At 32.2% G+C, this 16345-nt stretch overlaps 1 pseudogene; it reads left to right on the top strand.

The window, feature by feature from the left end:
* Positions 1-4627: 4627 nt before the first annotated feature.
* LOC149244680 (uncharacterized) lies at positions 4628-6431 on the top strand (annotated as a pseudogene).
* The last annotated feature ends 9914 nt before the right edge of the window (positions 6432-16345 follow it).

Below are 16345 nucleotides of genomic sequence, written 5' to 3'. Positions count from 1 at the left end.
ATATAACATAATTTTGAAAATAAGGTTTTCTATCTTTAAAAATGCGCAGAGCCTTTGGACAAAATTTGGAAATGTTTTTGAAGCATCTCATGAAATCTTGAGTACATGAAACACTAGTCTCTATCCCCAGAAATATTTAAGCTCAACCAAACTTCTAACAATTTTAGCGATATAAAAAGTAAAAAAATCTAATATTTGAAATTAATATAAAAAACCAATAAAATTTTAAATTTTATAACGAAATTAAGCCCTTATAAATTTCTGAACATTGTGCCACCCTCACCAATAAACCCTACCATCCAATAATAATAAAACCGTATCCATATGATTCTTTATATTGAAAGTGTTTTAGTTTGGTAATATATCTTTTCAATGTATCATATAATATTATAAAAAATATTTTATTAGATGCTACATGATATTATATGAAAAATGTGCTCTTCTCGTGGAATTATTTATTTGTTCTCGACGACTTATGTAACAAATGCATATTTTCACGTTCTTTAATGAGAGTGAAAGTGTACATTGATAACTACAAATGAATAATAGCTATTTATGATTTGAATATAATATCTCTTTAAATTATTTAAAACAAGTAAATATAAAAATAAAATTTAATATATATAAATTTGAAACACTGTAGAATTGCCATTTTTAAATATTTTTATTAAAACTTAAAATAATAAAAAAAAAAAACATAAAATTTATTATTACTTGTTTAAATTATTTTTACTTTTCATAGAAATATATGAATAAAAAAACAAATAATGCTTAATTATGTGTGGAGGTGCTTGAATGAAAGAGATTTTATCAATTTAATTTAATGGTTAAGATTCACTTAAAAAATAAAATAATAGCATTACAAGTTTATTTACTAGTATATATTTTAGTATAGAGATATGTTAATTTTGTATTTATTAAATGATTATAAAAATAAAATTTATCTCTATACAAATCACTTTTAGAGTATAAAATTTGAAGAAAAATTTATAATTCGATAAATTTGACTTCTGTTAATATTTATAGATTTAGGGCTAACATGGAATTGGTTATATACATATACACAAATCATGTATCAACTTCATATTAAGCATGGAAGAAATTACGCATTTCCTTCTTGAAAAATACATTACTAAAATGTTTTAATTATAAGAAATTTTTGGTTTCATTATATACATAGTTGACATTGAGATACTTTATTCAATATAGCCATTTTGAAATATTGAGAAGTAAGAAGCATATATCCATGGGATAGGATCTCTCTCTCTCCCCCTCTCTCTATATATATTATAATAATAATAATCCAATTTATCCTTGGGGTGATCTGAATTTTGAAGGCCTTAAAAATGTAAAGCTTTTCAACCCATGACACCATGATGGAGGGAAAGGAAAACCCACCTAGGGGTTATAGTGGCATTGGTAACAATCAAACCAATGTCTCATGAGAACGAGACAAGCCCTATATCTAGTGAGTATGAGAACATAAGAGTTGTTGATTCCTTTAGCAAAAGCGAAAACAATAATAATCTAAATTCAAGGTCACTCACAAACCAAACAAGAAATTGGTTTATTAGAACCTCTTGATTGTGGGACAATATACTTACTTGCTTCATTTATGGGCAAAAAAAAAAAAACCTATTTTGAAGTCATGGCCAAGAACACCCCCTTGTTAATGGGACAAATAACACAACTCCTCCTAGGGCTAAAGCTTATTGAGCCATATGTACTCCGCCCTTATCTCAATGGAGTGATTTAAATCCTACATTCAGTATTGAAGGGATTGCAAATCTGCGTAATATCTTATATTAAAAATCACTTTGTCAATGGAATTCTCTCTCTCTCCCTTTCACAATGAAAAAAGTATACAAAAACTTTTTAATTTCAATTACATTATTTTTATCTATATAAAATTGATATAAATAAATGGTACTTAATATAAATATTGAACTAGTTTAATTATGATTAACATTAAAATATTTTTTTAATATTAATATATGTTTTCCTTTAAATACCACATATAAACTCATCATAAAATTAATAATGGGCTTCCTTCTTATTGTAGTGTCAAATTCATTAATATTATTTTTAGATGCAAGTGTTGAATAGTGTAGCATTTCCTTCATTATCCTAAAAAGAAAAACACGATTATAAAATATTTTTTTATTGTTTTTTTTTACTTTTAACTACTTTATTTTTTACATAAAGTTGATGTAAAACTAAAAAGAAAATTGGATTATTTTGTTCATGGTTGGTATAGATTTTTTTGTGATTACAATTTTCTACTTTGTTTATGTAAGTATTATTTTATAACTTTAAAATATGACACTATGGGACAACATCTCCTCCCTATTGGGATGCAAAGTTCTTCTTGGTTCAATTAATCTAATAACTTAATAGAGCATAATCTTGGACATTAGATTTTTCTATCTTTAAAAGCATAGAGGGTCTTGGTCAAAATTTGGGGATGGTCTCATGAAATGTTGAATGCATGAAAGACTAGTCTCTAAATTCTCTAACACTTTCAATTATATATTTCACATTTACATTACACATGTTCATGCCATTTCATTTTCTTTTCTTTATAATTTAGAATATAATTAGATAGACCTATCTCTTTGAGTATTTATTTTACATTTACTATATATATATAGTATTTATTAAAAGGATTAAGAAACGAATATTGATGAAATATTAATAGCTATTATTTTAAAGTGGGTTTTTTAATGGTGAATAGTCAGTGACAAAAATATTTAATTTTTTGTTATTAACAGGAAATATATCTCTAAGAATTTGTATTTTAGATTATGGAAATTTAAAAACAAAAAAATTAAAATCTCTTTTATTTTTATGAGAAAATTATAATTTATTTACTATATAATGCCTTTTATTTTTATTTTTCTAAGACAATATATTTATTATAATTAAAAATAGTAAAACTAGGCTCTAAATTTTCTAACACTTTCAAGTATATATTTTACATTTACATTACACATGTTAATAACATTTGATTTTCTTTTCTTTGTAATTTAGAATATGATTAGATAGACCTATCTCTTTGAGTATTTATTTTACATTTATTATATATGTGTGTGTGAGAGGGAGAGATTTATTAAAAGGATTAAGAAACTAATATTGTTGAAATATTAATAGTTATTATTTTAAAAGGAGTCTTTTTTTATGGTGAATAGTTAGTGGCAAAAAAATATAACTTTTTGTTATTACCAAATAAATATATCTTTTAAGAATTTGGATTTTAGCTTATGGAAATTTATAAACAAAAAATCAAAATCTCTTTTACTCTTATGGAAATATTATAATCTATTTATTAGATATTGCCAAAAAAATATATTATAATTTATTTATTATATAATGCCTTTTATTTTTTTTTTAAATATATTTATTAGAATTAAGAATAGTAAAATGAAATTCCATAATTTATTTATTAGATAATTATATTTAAATTAGGTAATTATATTTAAAAAATAAAGTGAAAGCAAATATTTATGGTTTGTCATTGGAAAAATATTATTACAATATATAATTTAATATAATGCAATTTTTTTTAATTAAAAGTTTTTTTTTTTTTTTTTTACAAAAATAAATTACAATATTGATATCAATTTTTACAAAATTATATTAATCTTATACTAACTAAATTTGTTAACCATATATCAAAACTTTTAAATGATATAAAATGATTGCACCGTTCTCAACCTAAGATATTCAATGTAAGAGAAGCATAAATAGATCAAAATACATTGTCATTTAAGAATCAAATGCTAAAGAAGAAAAAAATTGAGAGAAGATATACAAATATGTGATGCCCCCATTATAACAGATGCCACACTTATAATGCATGAAGCAGACCATACCATCCCCTTCTTAATGGTCTTGGAAATCTGTGCGCTGGCTTTCGCCCCATACTACGTCCATTCATACTAGGTCCATCCATGTATCCTCCACCCCATCCAGATATTGATATAAACCAATTTAACTTAATTTCAGTTCCCAATTAATGAAGGGTGAAAAGAAATTATATTTTATATGCATGTTACCATTTTCGATGTCGCGTCAAGATTTCCAATAAAAGTCAGCCTGTTCTTAGTGGCCCAAATCCTTTAAGCAAATGTTCAAAAGTCAAAGATTCTAACAACTTGCTTCAGAGACAAAATTGTGATTGTAAATGCTTACATTGAATCGAATGACGTACAACCTTCAATTTCGGAGACGTACTTTTTTTTTTCAAAATGACGGCACGGATAAGAATCTGCAGCAAAGGATAACCATGAGGAGGTACTGCTTTCGGATCCCGATAATTACAGTGGCGCGTTGAGGACTTGTCGCTTCGGGGTAGGTGGTGGATCAACAAATTCGCAGAGGCAACCAAGTCAATATAAGACTGGATGCATCCAACTGACTAGGCCTAGAAGTCACTATATCGGATTGTCCAGTAGTAGAAGCTTCTTCTCTACAGTTTACATTCTTCAATAATTAGCTGATCCCAAATTATGTTATATAAATCATGGAATTCCTCTCAAAGTACCATCTTTGATTCTTATCCACAATCACTATTATGTTATATAAATCATGGAATTCCTCTCAAAGTACCATCTTTGATTCTTATCCACAATCACTATTGGTGACAGATTTGTCAGATAACTTATAAAACTGGTTTCCTAAGCCAACCCATTCCAAGGAAGTGAAGTCGGCATGAGACAACAGTATGACAGACGGCGGAAGCTTTCAGAGGGGGAGCAGTTGAGTTAAGGAGATTTTTGAGTGGGGTTTTTGTGTTTTCGTTGTGGGATATCTAGTTGTGTATCCCAGGGATGAACCTAATGCGATGCGGAAGGATATTAGTGAAAGGCGAAGCAGAAGAAAACTCTGTCTCGCCGAGGCCTAGATCCGGGCAGAAACATGGAAAGAGGCCCAATCCTTATTCGACCGTAGGACGTGACAGGTTTGAAAGCGTTTTTGCCGAACTCTCCACGAAAAGAGAATATATTGCGAAGAAGACTGGTGGGCCAGAGGCCCTGGTGAGGTTCGCTTATTCGAATAACGAATGGATTCCCATTGTGGTGAGACCCCGAGAGGCGGTTGGGAACAAAAACGGTGGCTTAGATGTTGCTGGGGCTTCGGGCCTGGGACATCCAGAGAAGAATAATGAGGAGAAGGACGGGGAATTGAGGAGAAATTATGAATGGAATGGTATCCATGGGCGATCTAAAAATATTTCTATTTCTAGGTTTGATGAGAGGAGCCATAGCCTAGTCATGTCGTCGTCTCGCTTTCTCGAGATCACGACCGTTGGGGTTTTGGGTTTGAATGCGATCTGGATGAGAAGAGCAGCTAATTCTGCGGCAGCGGCGATAGCCGTTCTCATGCCTGTGAGCAGTGTGATGTGTATTAAGAAGTATATTTTAACTAGGGTTTCATATTTCACAACGCTATTTAGAAACCCTAAAACTAGTCAGATTGAAGGAGGCGTTGAAGAAATTGCGGAGCTGAGAGACGTGTCTAAGCTCAGCAGAAGAACTGCAGTATTGGGCCTTCCTGTGAGTACACCCAACAGCCCTTTGAGAGCTCATGTGCAGCCAATCCAGTTCTCGTCTTCGGCTTCTCCCAGGACCACAAAACAGAAAAAAAATCGATCGTCAGGACACGAATCATCCGTCTAAATCTCAAAAGTTCAGAAGGGTTGTGTCCATGGGAAATCAGCCCACCAGATCTCCAAGACCACAGGGTTCAGACAGCTTCTGCAGGAGGACCAGCCCGGCCATGGCTAATGACTGTTGTTTTGGTGCAACTTTGATTATCATCACGCTGCTCTGTTTGGTCTTCTACGGCCCGTTTTGTGCAATCGTCTTAGCATCTGCCTGGTGGTATCTCTTCCCATTGTTGTTAGAACAAAGGATGAGAGAGATGAAGAAGAATAATAACTGCAGAACGGTGGATCTTCAATCCAATGAGTACAAGATGAAGGTGATCATGGATAGATTTTTGCAGAGGAAGCATAATTCATAAGGTTAGTTACGGGATGCGACGGTGTTTAATATTCAGATAAGGCATCCAGAAAGAAACGGTGGATTTTGAGATTTGCAGAAGGCACCCAATTTGTGTAGGCACTGTAGATAAATCTACGTTGGCAGCACAGATGTGTAGTTGTAGAGTCATCCACAGCGTGGCTCTGATCACTGAGTACAGTGAGTTCAATGTGAATACATTGCTGTTAAGTAAGCATAATTCATGAGCATAACTGTGTGATGGTTTTATTTCATAATATTAGTTGTGTAATGGTGGTTGGTTGGCGAGGCCGCAAATTGTTCCATGATGAATGCAAGTTAATTGTTTATTTATTACTTCAGAAGGTAGGGGAAGCATAATTTATAAGCTAGTTGTACTTGTATGATGGTATTAATTCGCAAGGATAATTGTATTAGGGTGTTTCATCCGTGGAGTAGGAATATACTGACGAGAATATCGAGGCAATCATAACTCACCCATTGTATTTATATTCATGGCTGTATCATATATATGTCTTTGCTTAAAATTAACAAGTCCACATAGTTAGTTTTTCCCCGCGGATTAGTTTAATTATTAAATTTTGAAATGTATGAAATAATTATTGTATTTGAATAAGGGCTACTTTGTAGATATTCTTGCATATTTTAGGTATCTTTAAATTAGAGTAAGAAACAAATAAGACATATATAAATGAATGAATAAAGTTATAAAATATTGCTAATGACTTGGGACTTAGTAGTTAAGGTTGAAACCAAAATTCTAGAACCATACTTCCAAACAAAAAAAGGTTTCTACCAATTACTCCCTCCTCTTTGAGATTGTTTAATTTCTCCTTTCTTCGCTTTGCTATTGATTTGTTTTTCCTTTGATTCTCATTATCTTTTTATTTAATTAACATTATTAATATTTTATTCTTATTAGTTCGCTTAGATTCTATTTTCAAATTGAAAATAAGAAGTTAATAAAGCTTCCCTCTTTTCATTTTATTAGGTTAAATTTCTTAGTTTTAGTTCTAAAATAGTTTTACACTTTACCTAGTTTTTATTATTGGTGATATATATAAAAATTTAAATCTAAAACATATTAACTAATTAGTTGGTTAATTAATAATAAGAATTTAATATTAATTCCTATTTATCTCATGATACCTTTAGTTAATGAAAATAAATAAATTTAATATTTAAATTAAATAATTAATTATAAACAATTTATCCCATAATTCTTCATAGAATTAACAATTATTTTATTACTTATGTAGTTACACATATATAGTGAAAATAAATAAATAAATAAACTTAGTAATCATGTTAACCAATTAACTAACTAGTTATTAGTTTTATAATAGTCCTATAATAATACAAATTTTTGGGTAGTTTATTTAGTTTTAAAATAATAAAGAAGATATTAATTTATTTAGGTTTTAGGATATGAGTTTAAGTTCATTAAAACAATTTAGTTAAATATAAATAGATTTATTTGTTACAAATAAAAATAATAATGAATTGATTTAACAAACTAACTATTTAATTAATTAATTAACTAATTAATATTTTGTTCAGTGTCTCTTGGTCCAGTCAAATATAGTTGTTGCCCAGTCTTTTGTAGCCATTTCCTTGGTCAAAAATAGCTTCTTTTCTATAGCAGTTGAATGATCGGTCTCTCTATTTAACTTGTTGCTATTCAACTAGTCATGACGATGAATCACACTTTTGGATTTTGATGTGATTATCGCCGAAAACCTTGTTAATAAACTTAAAATTGTTGTTATCTATATATATATATATATATATATATATATAGATATAGATATAGATATATATGAATATGAAAATGAAAAATAACGTTTCACTCCAATATTAATGTTGATTTTTAATCTAATATTTTATGTAAAATTATAAAAACATGGAAAATGAAATTATAAAAATTGAAATACTATTATTTATAGGAAACTTAAATCCATTATAATTTCATATTTCTTAAACACTTATAGAAATTAAAAATATATAGATTTTCTTATTTAAAAACAAAATGCAAAATACCTATTTTTATTGAACGAGATAAAAGTAAAATATAAACCTATTTTTTTAGTTAAACATAATTCTTTTGTTAGTTAAACGATGTATTGTTAATTTATATTAATTTTTTAATTAATATCATTTATTTTAATTCTAGTTTATTGATAATGTTTCAATTACACAAGTTATTATATTTTGTGATATTTATTTAATAAAAAAGCAAATAATCAGGCAGATTGCAGAGAAATTAAATTTCATTTATCTGATAAAGCAAGAAAAATAAACACATGCATGGAGTACATTGAGATATTTGATTAAACAAAAAACCTAGGTTGTATGCAAATTCTATCAACAAATTCAACAATTCTAGATAATAGAGGAACATGGGCCACGTGCAAATCGTACCAACAAATTCAACATTCATGCTTAGCAATGAGATAACTTATTTAGGCTAACTATTATTGGATAACTATTATCTAGGCTAAAATCTAGGCCAACTATTATTGGCATTGTATCAAACCCATGTCTAAAAGTATAGCCAACAATTGGTTGGTTGACTGAAAACCTTAACATGTAAAACATATGAAGTGGAATCCAAGAAAGACAGAGATTAAATAATGTTTGGAAGAAAAAATTAGAGATTTTGCTAAAACAGTAAAAAATTTCAATTCTAAAAAATTGAAAGAGCAATACATTTCTTTAGATCTCCATGAAATTTTATTTTGCGCTACAAAATACAAGAACAAATTGTCCAAACAATATAAGTAAACTTCCATGGTATCTGTTCTCTATGGAATTAACCCAAGACAACCAGAAAGCCTCGATTGCATCACAGACTGAGTAATGGCAGAAAACAATAAGATTAAATTCTAGAAACAAAACTTTCCACTCGTACTGAGAGTCTTCATGATATTCTTGATTTCATAATCACCGACATTACCATTAATAGAAATAGAAAACGAGAACTTCTCAAAATATTACCTACTATATTTATAAATAGAATGTTCATCTTTTCAGCATTTTGCCCATGCTTTCTGATCAAAATTTGATGTTTAAAAACATGTATTTTATATATAATATGAATGTTATGGCCTTGCTCAAATTGAATTATATTACTATTTAATTCGGATATTTATATGATTAAATGTAAATGAAAAAACTCTAGAATGGGATATGGTGAAGTTGAAACCATACCCAACTCCAAGTGGTCCATAATGTCACTTCAAATATTTATATAAAAATTTTAAACCAGGTTGGGATCATTGTTGATTCGTAATGCTACTTTAAAAATTCAAATACTGAAATCATTTCTAATGCCAACTTGTCATAGAAAATGGATCCTTGTCTACAAATTGACTTCCATTGGTCATTCATTCACCAGGAATTAGTAATCACGCCAACGTTTTCAATGAAGTTATTGCCGGGTTGGGAGCGGGCCTTGACCATGGACTCTCGAGGAATTCCTCACCCAACTAAACCCAATCCATTACCAGACATTTTTATGCGAATGAACCTCAGGATACCTAGTGTTTATTGAAGGTAAAAGGCAGAGGATAAAACTCAGTAAGAAACACAATGCGTAGGCTACAAGACAGTATTCCGCAGAACAGATAAAAATTAAAAACATAGAATGGGCAAAGAAATATAGTTGAATTAAAAACAGGGCAAAGAAATATACTTGAACTACATTTCCAAAATAAACTGACGCTCTTTTCACCCTAATAAATTCAGCATTTAGAAAGTTGTTTTTGTTTTAAACGGTCAAACTTTGATGGGGAGTTCTTTAACCCAACCACATACAGAAATTTCGTTGTAGAACATGCATTGCAATATATTTTCCAGGTGGAAAAATAGCAAATTGAACGTATGTTTATTCTAGAGGACTCCACGCTTGCTGCAGCAGCAACTTTGAGACAAATGCCCAGACCGCACTTAGATTGCCGAATGTCAAAAACCTAAATGCACTGTATCAGAGAATCTTAATAAAATACAAGTGCAGTGAAGAGGATCTCTTACCACGGAGCCTTTCATTCCGTCTGTGAACTCCTTTGTTAGACATTTCACTGCGATTTCCTCGCCGCTGCTGGAGAGAACGCCCTTGTAAACCTTACAGAAACCGCCTTGCCCCAAAACGTTTTCGTCCCGAAATCTGCCAGTGGCAACGCTGAGTTCCTTGTAAGTGAATCTATGGGGCCAGTACTCCTGTTCCCATTCTTCGATCTTTTCCTTGCAATACGCTATTAAGAAAAACACGACAATAATCGCCAGCGAGAAGAAAACCAAAGAGCCCACGCTGATGCCTGCTATGAATCTCTGGCGCAGATGTTTGGAATACAAGTTAGCAAATGAAGGTAGACCCGGCACATCGAGGGACGGAGCCGTGCCTTGGGTGGTAAAGCTCCACGCCAGGACGTAATGGTCTTCCGCGAAGAGCCTTGTAGCCAATGCAAATCCAACAAACATCTTCTCTTGCAGAACGTTGCTCATATCGATTTTGAGAGAAATGAGCGGCCTCTGCGGTCTGGGCAAGCCGGCTAGTGTGACGGTAACATTGAGGCGGCTTTGAAGATGATCTTAGTCAATCCAGGCCTGTATGTTTCGTCCACTCTTGAGTCTCAATTCATGGAAGCCCTCTCCATTCCAATAGTCTGTGGCCTCGGCTTCGAGTGAAGTGAGGTTATTGACATCTATGCCCACGTGGTTGTCGAGTATAGCTAGCGTTCCCGAATATCAATTCATTGTAAACCAATGTGCAATTCCAAACATTTATTTCCTGTCACAATCCCTTACCAGACTTCATTTAGGCTTTGGTATGAGAATGAATGCCCAACCATTAATGACCAGTGTCTGTATTGTGTGTCAGCGTGCCAGCGCTTCAATCTTGGCGAGCGGGAAGGCTTCTGACGGATCTTAGTACAACTGTTTTACAATATTGCACAGTGCACGGATCTTCTCAAGATCTTCGTACCACCGTTTTACAGCAGTGCACAGTACATCTAGCATCATTCTTGAATAAGAGCTCACCAAAATCAACCAATAAAAATCTACCAAAAAAATCAAAATTTCAAAAAAATAATTTTTTTTTTTCCAAATGTTTACATTGGAAAACCTTTTTAATTTTTAATGCATTTAGAATTAATTTCATAGTCAAACGCATTTTGAATGCGTTATTACCCTACTACAGCAAGGAATAATAAGGCAACGTTTTTTTGGTTTGGAGGGTAGGGCACGTAAATACAATGATTGTATTTATTGGGTTTGCCAACTTTTATTTTCAATGTAATATTTAAATGTTTTTTCATTATTATTTCTGGTATGTGTCCAACTAAATACAATGATTGTATTTATTGGGTTTGCCAACTTTTATTTTCAATGTAATATTTAAATGTTTTTTCATTATTATTTCTGGTATGTGTCCAACTAAATACAATGATTGTATTTATTGGGTTGCCAACTTTTATTTTCAATGTAATATTTAAATGTTTTTCATTATTATTAGTCGCATGTGTCCAACTATTATAAGTTGTGGATGTTTTTTTATAATAATTTTTCTTGTAATATTTATAATATATAAATTAAAAGTTATTAATGGACATATTACTCGCATGTGTCCAACTATTATAAGTTGGGGATGTTTTTTTATAATAATTTTTCTTGTAATATTTATAATATATAAATTAAAAGCTATTAATGGACATATGAAGGGAGATTTTCTTATTTTAAGTATAAAATGTGATAACCTATTTACTTCATAACACAAGTTGTATGAAATGGTATTGGAATTTTTAGCGTAATTGTGAATTTTATATAATCGGAATGTATAATTTTTTTTTTTTTTTTTTTTTAACCACATGGTGAATCGGTAACTATCAAGTTTAATCCACGGGAGACCCAGGATCAAACCTCATTGCTGCCACTATAACACCAAGAGCATAACCAACCACCTGCAAGTCGGGTATACTAAGATCCTATGGTTTTAGGAAGAGCACACCCACGGTAGGGGGGTCCCGCCACCACAGCAGGTCACTGTACTCAATGAGATTTGAACTTCAGACCTCCCGGGCTTCGCCCATGTGTCTTACCGTTAAACCACACATCACTGTACAATCGGAATGTATAATTTTACCAAAATTGTTTTTTATGACTAATGGGATGATATTCTAAAATTTCAAATTAAAACTATTTTTTTGACCTGAGAGGTTGAAGGACAAATATTGCTATTTAGATTCTATTATAGGAAAATTATTTTTTGATATTAAAGGCCGAAGAACAAATATTGCTATTCAGATCTCATTATGGAAATTTTGAGGTTTAAAACGGGTCTCCTAAGAAAAATGTAGAATCAAAATTCACTTTATGAGAACTAACCACATTTTAGGGGATGCCATCATCCCAATGGTTGAGGTGACATTGCTTGAATTAAAGGTACTTATTTGTCACATTGTTAATAATAGATAAAAACTCATGGTTAACCATGTAGTGCTCTAAGTACTTTTAAAGTCATAAAATAAAGTACTCAAAATAAAAATCATTTCACACTTTGAATAAAATATTATTATTATCATTTCATATTTTTTAAAATAAACAATCCACATCTTTATACAATTTTCATGTCTTTATACTCTTTTCAATAAATATTATATTTGTATATATTATATTGGTATATTTTCATATATTTATTTTTAGATTATATACTCATGTCATTTATTTAATATTACAATTACAAATTAATTATAAGTTAATATCTATACTTATACATTATGCATATGAAATCAAAATAAATAAAAATGTGAATTTGTGATTTTAGGATAAATCAAATAATATTATTATAATATTAATAACAATAGAGGCATATTAAATTAAAGAAAGAATGTATACTAGTTTTATATGATTTATGGTTTTTTTTAATAAATTGATCTTACAAATTCTACTTAATTTCAAGTTATTATATCTTAAAGATAAATTAAGACTTTAATTTTTATATATGATTTGATAAACCCTTACACAATTTTATGACAATTGTAACTGATTTATAAATTAATACATAAAATAATATATTACATTTATTCTATTATATTATTTGACTTTTATATACTATATTAATTAATTACATGTTAATTACCGATTTATATTTTTTTTTTCTCGATAAAACTATTCTATTCTATTATTTACAGGAACAAGGAAAACATTACATTCACAGAGTCAGTTTACCCAAGGCCAACTGTGGCTCTTTGGACCAGGATTTCTCAAAAAACAGCCCTCGCAGGGGCACCACGTCTAAGCAAAACTACCCACGCAGGGGCATCATACCACGACAGTGCATCCAAACCAAACATAGACATCCCGCGCAGGGGCACTGGACCAAAAGTGTTCATCCCTCGCAGGGGCATCAAAAGACCTTCAGCGAATTCCCTTTCGGGCCATACAGACATAGCAAGAGCAGACTTTAAACCAAAAAGACATAGACATAAAACCAAAACAGGACCTGAGCAGCTATGGAGGAAGAGAATCTGAACCAATGGATGGCTATTCGTCCGGCTCCTCCTCGACCACCCTGCACCATCCATACTTCTCTCTTTCTTCTGCAGTGGGAAAGGAGTCCCATTCTTCGACATTGACCTCCTTGGAAGTCGACGCCTCCTGAGCCTGAGGGCGGTTAGGAGCTTGCTCGGGAGCCACCGCTGGCCTCTCCTTGACGTCCTCTGAGCTTCCACCTGGGTGCTTCCCCTTGCTGCGCGGACCTCCGTCACCGTCCTGAGATTCCTCAAGGAATAGAACCGAAACGTGTGCATTGATGCGGGGTTTGTCCATAGAGCTGCAGAAGGTGAAGATGGCAGAACCGAAGGCAGGCAAAGGTTCCGGATCAGAGTTTGGGCTACTGGAGTCCATGAATTGGCTTGTCTGGAGGGGATTGGCCTCAGCAATTCTATGGCAATGACAGCGGCAACAGTGGAGTTGGGGCTCTGTGACTGGAGGACGAGAAGACCCTCCCCGGGCAGAACCTCGACGGCTGAGCAATCTCTGTCGGGGTCTGACCATCTTTGCAAGAGCACCGGGGGAGTGGAGCAAAGCTGGGTAAGAAGACCTTCCAGACTTGAAACGGCACCCAGCAGAATTGAGTCGGCGCCCAACAGACTTGAGACGGCACCCAACAGACCAGAGACAGCACCCAACAGACTTTCCGGGCTTGAGACGGCCCTCAGCACATTGGAAGATGGCTTTAACAGCAAGAGCTGTAGCCTGGAGAACAATAACACATGCAGGAGCCTGAACTTCATAACCCAAATACTGAGCGTGAACCAGCTCCATTCCACCACCTTTTTTAAACTCTGCATCATTCCCTCGAGACCTGTTCGCCATAACTGCGTTTTGCAGTCGCACCAATTAACCGGACACTGCATTGAATAACAGTTGATGTTCACCTGTACACTTATTCCTCGGCGGCGTAAATCGAATTGAATGCCAGCCTTAAGCTTGAGGCAGCACATGGCTAGCATGTGGCTCCTCACTGCCACTCGTCCTTTCACCCGCATCCGGGAATTACCGATTTATATTAATTACATGTTATTATATAATTTAATTGTATAATTTAAATAATATAAATTTTAATTAATAGTATATTATACAATTAAGAATTTATGAATTTATATTATAATATATTTGAATTTATTTAAGTAAAAAGGACAAGTGCATTAGTTGTTCAATGATAATGACTTTTTCTTGAAAATTTCATTCTTATTTATAGTGACACCAATACAATTTTTTTATTAATTTTATTTTGGTACAACTCAATTGAATTTAACTATGGATAATGGATTGTGGTGCAAAAAGTGAATTGCAAATTCATAAATATTATTTTATTGGTTTAGCTATTATTTTATAATTTCCTTAGGAGGTCCATTTTAGACCTCAAAATTCCCTTAATGATGGATCTTTCTAATATACCAACACAATGTTCCAGCCATTTTGCCAAGAATCCCAATGTAACACTCTTATCTTAACTCATCCTTTGAACCAAAAACTGGAATATTAGATGATCAGAAGGGAAAATATGTCATTTCTAGAAGATTAGGTTGTAGATGTTCCCAAAGTTCCCAAACAAAAAGGCATTACCTCTGCAAATATTCAAGGATCAAGCTCTTCTATAGTCATTTCACTTTCATCTATAACCCCTCAACCACTTATGTATACATCTAATCTTTTAATCCTTTGATACCAACATTATCTATAAAAAAAAATTGGTTGATGTTAGCAGAATTATATGAAAGAGCATGGAAAAACTATATGTGAAAATACTTTAAAAAGAACAAGTGTAAAGGAGACCATAAAGAAAATGCACACAAAAGTTTGATAATGGAGTTCATCTAGAATAGACTATGTCCTTGGGCCCTACTTCAATAGTGGGGAGGTTGCTTCATTCATATCAACAAAAATGAAAATGAGCACATGGAAAAATACATCAGTATACTTTCAATACTCGGAGTGACAAGAAACTCAACTACTCAAAACACAACAATCACAACACAAAAAGGTCCATCTTATCCTCTTCATACTTTTGACTGTAAGCATGACCTACTTCTAAAAGGTGCATTACTATTTTGAACTTTGTGCCCACCAATTAATCAAGAAGAAAAATTTATTCTGTGACCCCTGAAATCTGCTACTCATATCCAAAATCTAACCACAACATTGAAATCATCGCAAAATTCTAGGTAAAATCAATGTAAACTTGGTTATATTCTGCCACTGTCATCTCTAGACCCCTTAGAGAATCTTCAAGATTCCACGTAGCATCTAAAAAAGAATATTTTGTGATATACTCTATGGAATATTCCACCTCAAGAACTATGCTTGGGTGGGGTTCTACAGGTCTGGTTCCACTCACGTGCATGGTTCCATCTTTTTGTGGTTCCTCGCCTCCTCTTGTCATTCCAATAAAGCATCTTTAAATACACTTATAATGGGTGGATTTACAATAGAGCATATTTAAATACACTTATAATGGGTTGATTTCACAAAGCACTCTTCTGACATGTAATGGGTGGATTTCACAAAGCCCTCTATTGACATGTTTGTTGGGAAACTTATATTAAGTCATTTGTTGGTTAAGGAGGTCTCACATTCAAGTTGTTGACTTCCCTAAACATGTGATTTTCATGTGTTTATAAATATAATATATAGTTTGTTACAACTATATATTTAAAAAAATCCAAAACCCATATACAGCCGCACGCTAATAAATTCCAGGAGGTTTGGCATGATTTTCGAAACTACTTGGGTTGGTTGGTGGTGCCATGTGGCACCCT

The sequence above is a fragment of the Pinus tabuliformis genome, chromosome 8 (genome assembly GCF_031772625.1).
Source record: "Pinus tabuliformis cultivar Carrire ecotype Pingquan chromosome 8, CPIR1, whole genome shotgun sequence".
NCBI lineage: Eukaryota > Viridiplantae > Streptophyta > Pinopsida > Pinales > Pinaceae > Pinus > Pinus tabuliformis.
This window is presented reverse-complemented; position numbering and strand designations above follow the sequence as displayed.